At 38.3% G+C, this 9,314-nt stretch overlaps 1 long non-coding RNA gene across 1 annotated transcript in view; it reads right to left on the minus strand.

Moving 5' to 3' along the window:
• Positions 1 to 9,314, minus strand: part of LOC109821995 — a 34,378-nt gene that overhangs the window by 939 nt on the left and 24,125 nt on the right. The gene's annotated exons all lie outside the window — the stretch shown is intronic.

Below are 9,314 nucleotides of genomic sequence, written 5' to 3' on the forward strand. Positions count from 1 at the left end.
GACCAAAATACCAAAGGTATCGCAAATGAGTGCGGGTCACTCCAAGGTGACCCGCACACTTGCGGGTCATCTCGAAAGAATTGAGATTTCTACCCTGACCAGCATTGAATCTAAAAAATCTCAAACCATAAAAGTTATAGGTCTCTTTGTCATCTTTTCAACGCATCTTAAATCACATTAATCCGAAGTCGGATGAGAGAGTTAAGGCCAAAATACCGAAGGCATCACAAATGAGTGCGGGTCACTCCAGAGTGACCTGCACACTTGCAGGTCACCTCGAAAGAATTAAGATTTAGACCCTGACTCGTTTCGAATCTGAAACATCTCAAAACATAAAAGTTGTAGATCTTTTCGTCATCTTTCCAACTCCTCTTGAATCACATTAATCCATGCTTGTATGAGAGAGTTAAGGACAAAATACCAAAAGCATCGCAAATGAGTGCGAGTCACTCCAGAGTGACCCGCACACTTGCGGGTCACCTCAAAAAAATTGAGATTTAGACCTTGACCTATTCCGAATCTAAAAATCTTGAAATATAAAAGTTGTAGGTCTCTTCGTTAGCTTTTCAATGCATCTTGAACTAGCTCAATCTGAGATCAAACGAGAGAATTAAGACTTAAATACCGAAGATACCTCAAAGTGACCCGCACAAGTGCGGGTCACCACGAGATGACCCGCACAAGTGCGGGTCACCCCAAGGTGACCCGCATAGGTGTAGGTCACGTCGACCTGACCTGCGCCCCGATGACCGAAAATATGTATTTTGACAATTTTGGTTTTTTTTTGTTTCAGAGTATCCCAACTGCTGTGATATAATCCTCATACGTGTTTAGGCCATTGTCAACTGAAGATAGGGTAAAATCCTTTTTTCTTATCCAAATACCCTTCATCCGAGGCTCTATAAATACAAGCCTAAGGCCTTCTTTCGCAAGGCATGAATTATTATCAAGATGAGGAGGTGCTATCGAACTTCAGAGCCAAGAGCCACGAATTTTAGCAAGGACTAGCGAGATCCCGGCGAACTTCGGTATAAAGAAGGAGTTTTTCGAAGGATCTGAAGCCCGTTTCCACCTTTCCTTGAGATTAGGCTTGATTTTAATATCAAGAAGAGTGTTAATTTCACTTGTTCGATATTAGTACTTTAGCGAATACTTCCTTTATGAAGTAGAAGCTCTGATTAATCATTCTGTCAACCGGATCCGATCCGTAAGCGGTCCACAGATATCAACGTCTCTGGCACAGGCAAAGATCCCACGCAAACAGAGACTAATAAATAGGATTTGTATGTTGTTTGAAAGAGATTGTAATCAGTTATTTCTATGTGTAAAAGTCTTATAAAAAGACTAACTTTTTGTTGAGTTTATTGTAACGCCTGAAGTTATAATAGATTCAATCACAATGAAGAAAGTAATTTCTGACCCAAACACATTGGTGACACAGTGGGAGCCAACAACTTTTCGACGAAGGCTGATATGTTCACAACCTCGGATCTACATCCTGGGTGAAGAAGTGGTCGAATACGAGTTCGACCAATGGAAATACGAGGAATATCTGTCGTCCTCCTCCTCCAGATCCTCCGTCTCTCGCAAGCGCAGGAAGATCAACGCCCTCGTTGCTACGATAGCTACACCTTGCAACGCCCCTCCGACCTCCAACGAGACCAGATCTGTAGATCTGTACTCCTCATCAATCAAGGAGATAACCACCGGATGTACGCCAACTTTGTCGAAGAGAGCTCGCCGAAGGCAATGCCAACGTTTCGCACGCTAACTCGCTAAGGCTTTGGAGCCAGTAGACGTGATCCGTTACAGGACAGATCTAAAATTCAAGGAACACCAAGCACCCTAACAGCGATCAATTGGCCCCTCCTCCAAACCAGCAACGAACGAATGGATCCAAGTCAAAAGGACTCATTCGACCCTTAAGGAGTGCATCCAAAAGCGCCGCGTACTGATTACGCATGCGCGAATTCTTATGCAAAAAGCAAAAAAAAAATACAAAAGGAGGACAAGACCAAGACGGCCGGTGGCGGGTCACCCCAAGCTGACCCGCGCCTGGGCCGAGCCAGGGGGTGTTTCGCGCTTGTTTTTTCCGACTCCAGTGAATTCCGCTCCTGTTCCGACTGATCCCGTACCTTCGGTGAAGTGCCACGGCAATACGGACTTGTCCCGACTTAAAATGACAATGGCGGAATGCCTAGGTCCTTTGTACGAGATCAAGGTAGAGTTCAAGTCAAAGAACGCTTGGGCATGATGAATGAACCCCGAGCAACTCATCGAGATGGGGGTCGCTCTCGCCCTTGCAACAAGTCAGAGCCTTTCTATAATGGGAAAGCTCCTATAAATGACTGCCTCGGACTGCGAGTAATTGTCTAAGAGCACGTTGAAGTCCTACGCTTACGAAAGCGAGGCTCCAAACGTGTGACTCTTGAGAACGCTAACAATGCAGCAAGTCCGCAGAAGGAAAGGCGTTCGTCGGACGATGACGTTATACCTGAGAAGTCGTGCCAATATACGATAGACAGCTCCGGCCATCATACCGATGAGTTATACTATCATGCTGGTGGTACGATCATATCTCGAAAGAGAGATACCCGGAAAACGGACTTCCATTGTCCGTGTGCTAAATTTATCAGGGCAGTATTATCAGCGTGTAGTTGCCCCAAGACCGTTCCACAGAAAGTCTCGGTGTTCCAAAGGCTTTTGTATGAAGCATCGAATACTAAGCCAAGACGTTTCCACAAAAAATAATCAGCCGTTCAAGATGACCAATTTTCAAAAGTCACAATTAATATGGCTGATAGAGGAAAGTTAACTCGACCTTCTAGTTCTGACCCGCTCATATCGTATCATCTAACCCGGTTGCGATCGAGAACCATTAGACAAAGGGATTTTCAGAGAATGCAGAGGGGATTATTCTCGGATGATGAAGCATCAGATGCCAACTCTACAATCGTTTCTGATAATACGGTATCCAGTTTAGGACAATCCCGCAACACACTTATGATCAACACCGAGCAAATGGTCAAAATCATCGAGGATGCTTTAGCTAAACAAAAAGAGAACTTCAAGTTTGAATTAGAAATGACCATGATGCGGAGGAAGGAAGAGCATGACTAATAGATTCGGGCTCTGTCCAATCAACTTGGTGAATCCAGCCATCGCAATATTGCTAACCAAGCAGGTAGCGATTCAGATGTGGATGAACACCTTGATAAAGACAACCCCCTGGCTGACCAAAATGCTGGGGGTAGCCCTACTAAAGATAGCGACGTTAGAGATGGTCCCACCGAAGATGATAATGTCGGGGGTGGCCGCGTTATTCCTCTTAGAAATTGTCCAAAGCATGATACAAACGAGGACGAGAAGATGAAAGACCTCGAGAATAAAATCAACACTCTGATGTCTGCTCGAGAGGTAAAGAAGACCGGTATTCCGTGTCCTTATCCAAGAGAGTGGGAGTCGATTCCGTATCTTGCAAAATTCAGCCTGATCAAGTTCACGCCATTCGACGGGAAGGGTTATCCCACTCAACACTTGATTTATTTTAAGTCCCACTTGGGAGTGATCTCTAGCAACAAGCCTTTGATGGTCCGGTCATTCGTTGGCACCCTTCATGAGCCTGTCTTCGATTGGTACCGTTGTCTCAATCCTGGAAGCATCAACAGCTGTAACGACATGGAAAGCTTATTTCTTGGCAATTTCTTTGATGACGACAATTATGTATCCATCAGGACACTCTTTGAGGAGAAACAAGAAGACGAAGAGACGATCGACGACTTCATCAAGAACTTTCGAAATTAGTCTACTAATCTTTGACAATTATCAAACCCTTCCGTATTAAGTCCTTATCACTTGACACCAAGAACCCCTACTAAGTGATTTGTACAAGTTAACACTCTCACTGTGATTTGTACTCCCACTCCCACTGTCCATCGGGCAAACCTTCCTACAGTTAGGACCACAACCAAAATCCCCTCTCGATTCTTCTATGAACGAGATGTCCACAAATTGAAATATCAAACCTTTAAACAGTTAGGATCGTCTCAGATATAACATCGTCGTCTGACAAACACGTTTCCTTCTGAGAATTTGCTGCCTTGTTGGCGTTTGCAGGAGTCACACGTTTGGAATCACACCTTTGTGAAGGTAAAACCCTAACGGGCTCCTGGCCTTCTATATGTACCCCCAAGCGGGTGATTATATAAACAGTCTTATTGGGAGGTCGTGTACGACCCCCAGTTTGAAGAGTTGCTCGGGATTTGTTCACCGGTCTTAAACGTTCTTTGACAGGAGTTTTTCCTTGATCTTTGTGTAGAGGATCCAGGCGATTCTTCAATGGAATTTTGAATTTGGAGAGACCCATGCTGTCGTAGGGCTTGGTCGGAGGTGAGCGAGTGGGAGGAGCGGGATCTAAAGTTGACGAAGGCTGGGGAACAGCGTAGAGTTAGAATTGAATAAGAGACATGAGTGGTGTCTCTTGTTGGGTAGAGACGCTGTTTTGGCCTTCGGCACCCAAACCTGCTTAGGTCTTTGTGGCTCTTTGACCATCTCTTCTTTTGTAACTCTTGTGCTTTTCGCACAAGGATCCGGGCATGCGTAAGAAGTGCATGACGCTTCTAGATGTACTCATCGAGAGTGGAACGGTTCCGTTTGACACGAATCCATTCGTTAGTACGTGATTTGGAGAAGAATCCTGAAGCTTGCTGTGGCGATGGTTTAGCCACTTGGTGTCTTCTGGACTTCAGATCTGCTTGGTAGCGGAGCCCATCTACTTGCTCTAAAGCCTTAGCAAATTGACGGGCAAGGCGTTGGCGGCGCCTCTGATGAGCCCTCTTCGATAAAGTTAGCGCACCTTCAGCAGTTAAATCCTTAATGGAGGCGATGTCCGGATCTGCGACTTTGGCTTCATCGGATGCCGGCGGATCGTTGCGAGGTGCAACTGTAGTAGTAGTAGTGGGGAGATCGCCTTCTTGGGTCTTCAAATTTGAAGACCAGCGGATCTTCCGGGAGGAGGAGACCTTTCTGTACTTGCGAGGAGAGGCGGATCTGGAGGAGGAGGAGGAGACGTACTCCTCGAACTTCTGTTGGTCAAACTCGTATTCGACCTATTCAGCCACGGGGATCTTGATCGTCGGCTGTGGCACGACAGCCTTAGCAGTAAGGCTGTTGGCTCCCACTGTGGTCGTCAATTTGTTTTGGTCGAAAATTAATTTATTCATTGAGGTATTCATTAGAACTTCATTCGTTACAATAAAAACAAAAAGATAGTTTTTTTTATAAGACTCTTACACAATGAAAACAAAAAATTACAACTCTTGTCAAAACAAATACAACGGATGTTTATCACCCGCTGTTTGTGTGGGATCTTTACCTGTGTCGGGGTTTATCCATGGACCGTCTCAAATCAGATCAAAGTGCAAATTTCGTTGACTCGCGAAGGAGTCAAGAAACCAAAGCAATTATCTCGACAACAGCGAGATAACCACTCTTCTCGAGATCACAGTAACGGTGCGATCTCAAGGGAAGAACTGGGCTGTAGATCTCTCGAACTCTCCTTCTTTATGCCAAAGAATTTGCTGAGATCTCCTCCTCCTCTCTGAAATTCGTGGCTCTTCAGCCTCTAAATCAGCAAGGCTTCGCCAAGCCTCGATAATTCCAGATCCGTGCAAATAAAGGCCATAGGGCTGTATTTATAGGCTTTGGGACCTCTGTTTTCGGATAAGAACGGCTGATTCACTTTTATCCTCAGTTATAACCGCTTTATCACGTTCTAGGATAACATTAGATCAGTTGGAACAAATCAATGCAATTAATGGTCGAAAACGGCTCAAAACAGAGTTTTTAGGCCTGCGGACACCCGCAGTGTCTCGGCCATGGCCGACACACCTTGGGCATTGTAAAAAATATCTTCTAAGTTTTTAAAATTACAAAAACACCCCTACAAATTTAAAATTTTATTAAAACATCATGAAAATTATAAACTTTACTTATTTTAACTCAGTGAGAAATCTAAAAAGTATATGTTAACTAAAAAATAAAAGTTTTTTACATTGGAGAAAGTATATGGTAAGTTTTGAAAAATGCAAAAATACTCCTAAAATTTCAGAATTTGCAAAAAACACATTGGAAAATTTAAACCTATAAACACACTAAAAACCTATAAATAACACAAACAACACGCAAAAATTTATGGAATTTTTAATAAACATTATAAACTTTTTATAAATTACAAGATAAAATCCTCAATATTGTAAATTTAATAAAAAAAACCTAATAATTTCTAACCTAACAGTACATTAAAAATATAGGAGTTACAAATATCCCTTGCATAATTTATAATTTATAAAAACACCCTTAAAGTTTCAAAAATTACAAACAAACACTCAAAATTCAAATTTTACAAAAAACACCTTGAGAATTTCAAACTCATTAGTAAATTGAAAATATAATAATTATAAATAGTCTATAAATAATTTATAATCTGTAGAAAATACCTATAAGTTTAAAAAATTATAAAAAACCCCTAATATTCATAGTTTACAATAAACACTATGAGAATTTCTAACCTGTAGACACTAAAATGAATATACAAAATTACTAGCAATCCGTAAAAAATAAAAATTTACAAAAAATATCATACATCCTTTAAAAGTATAGATTTAGAAAAAACTTTTCAGGGTCAATATTACCCATAACTTTTTTAAAAAGAACATAACTAATTGAAAGTCTATTAGATTTGAAATTTACAAAAAAAACAAACTTAAAGTTTAGTGCATTGCAAATTACCCCTCTAAAGTTTGAAAATTTTCAGTGATTTTTTATAGTTACTTGATCTTAATGTAATTTTGAATAGTTTTGTGTATTTGTAAATTATAAAAGTTTAGGGTGTTTGTTTTTACAAATTTTAAAACTTTTGAGGGTGTTTCTTTTATAGTTTTCTAAATTTTTATTGTGTTTTTAGTGTAATGCATAGATACATCAATTAATGATGATATTAAAAAGTCGTTCTTAAGATATATTAGGCTATAGTTAAGTGTGCACATCACTATTCCTAGACAATATTGTTTATACATGCAAAAATTTTCAAACAATTTATATAGTGGTTAAAAGTTTTTAGACTTTAATGTACTATTATTTATAAATTATATTTAATGTGAACCCACCATATAATTTTGACTATGGTTATTATAATTTTAATATATTTAATCGATTGACTATTTAGGTATATAAAACATATATTACTTTACTTTCTCACATGAACTAATATTTGACACTTAATAATTTAAATTATTACTTTTAAATTTAATATAAAGAGGAGCTATAATAACATTTATTTATTTACCTACAGGATAATACAATTTCAATTCCTATTTTTTGCTTAAGATTTATTTTATAGTTACGCATATCAAATTTTTAACCAAAATAATAATTATTTATACTTAAATTGGGATGATTGTAGTTGGCCACTCACTATAAAATTTTTATGAAGATATAAACCTAATTACTTTCTATAGTTATCTGCACTGTCCATGTATATTTTATAAATTAATTATTAATTTGACATATTAAATTAATTTTCCTTTGTAGAAATTTTTTCTTTGACTTTTGGATTATGTAATCACTATATCACCATTCTAGGGTATAAAGGACATCATCCTAAATGGCTTCAAACCAATGTTTGAGTTGAACTGAAGTATATACTATTACTACTATGTGTATATATTTTTCAAGAAAATTATATTAATACTTTTTAAACAGAAAAGAATATTCTAACCTTTAATATTGTAAAACAAAATATAGGTAATTGAGTGACTAGCAAAAGATGACTTGCATCAGAAAAGTGTGAATAATAAGATAAAGAGGAAAGGTAAAGGTATTACCAACAGTATTACCAATAGCAAACTACAATGTAAAGTTAACCTATTTTGTGGAGCCCAACTACTGGCTATAAGTATTGAGTTTCCATATATATATTTTATAATTTATTAAAAAGGGTATATAATCTTATATAATAAAATTGATTTAATACTGAATAGTAATATCATTGTAAATGAGCAATTACAAAGATGTTAGGGACTAACATGTATGTATTTAAGATTTTAGGACGAATATCTTAATAACCTATTTATATAAGCACACTCACTTTGTCATCTATTCTGTTCACTTTTCTCCTCGCTCATTCTCCTCCAATTTTGCTGTCACGCTAGGAGAGAAATAAAATTCATGTCGGTGAGGTCTTCTCTCCCTCTATCCCTCGATCTCATATTTTTTTAAATTAGTTTCTTTAATTCTTTTTTAATATTTTCTTGGATACATTTCATACTTCATTCACTAGTAGAAAACATGGCATTGGCGACGGGAAAATCCGTCACCAATGCCCCAAAATCCGTCACCAATACACATTGGCGATGAGGACGGATCCGTCGCCAATAAATTCATCGCCAATAAGTATTGGCGACGGGGTCCCCCGTCGCCAATGCTTATTGGCGACGGACAACTATTGGCGACAGATTTCTTTGGCGACGGATTTATGTGAAGTGTCTTGTTAGATTCAATTTAAATATACTTTTATTTCAATTATTATTTTTCCCTATTCATGGTTCAATTAATCACCAGAATGTTTAGGTCTTTTTGCTCATTTCATATTTTGAATTAACAATTTATTTTAGGAGAATTTTTAAAAAGAACACTTTTTAAAAATATTAGCAAATAGTAGATCAATGTATAGTTTTAAAAATTGTGGGCTTAAATTACAATTTTTAAAATAAACAAAGATATTGTACTAGATCAATGTGTTTATAACTCACAAATAGAAGATCACTTGGTGATAGTCTGGGTTGATGGAAACAATGACAATATTTCATTTAAAAGAGAGATTATTAAATTGATGATCAATCCCGCAAAAAACTTTATTTTTTTTTTATTTTTATTCTATTTTTATCAATTTTAATAACCATGATATTCAACCACATGTATTGCATGTGCAATCCAACTAGTAAAACTAAATATATTATAATTATAACAAAACCCGGCCTTATTCCACCGCTATAGAAAACACGGACCCAACCGCTTTCACATCTACTGGCCTCAGCAAAAGAGATCCCCCCAGCGGCCCGCCCCTGACCCAAATCCACATATGAGAAGGAAAGCCAGTCGCCAATGGAGGAAATATGTCTGCGGTCTTCTGTGAATAGAATTTCTGATAGCTCTCTTCAAAAGTTGATGGGTCATCGAATTTCTGATAGTTGTTGAGGTATTTGGATAATGTTCGATTTGTATTATTTATACTAGTTTTTGAAAGAGAGAGGCTC

The sequence above is a fragment of the Asparagus officinalis genome, chromosome 8, assembly GCF_001876935.1.
Source record: "Asparagus officinalis chromosome 8, Aspof.V1, whole genome shotgun sequence".
In the NCBI taxonomy this organism is placed as follows: domain Eukaryota; kingdom Viridiplantae; phylum Streptophyta; class Magnoliopsida; order Asparagales; family Asparagaceae; genus Asparagus; species Asparagus officinalis.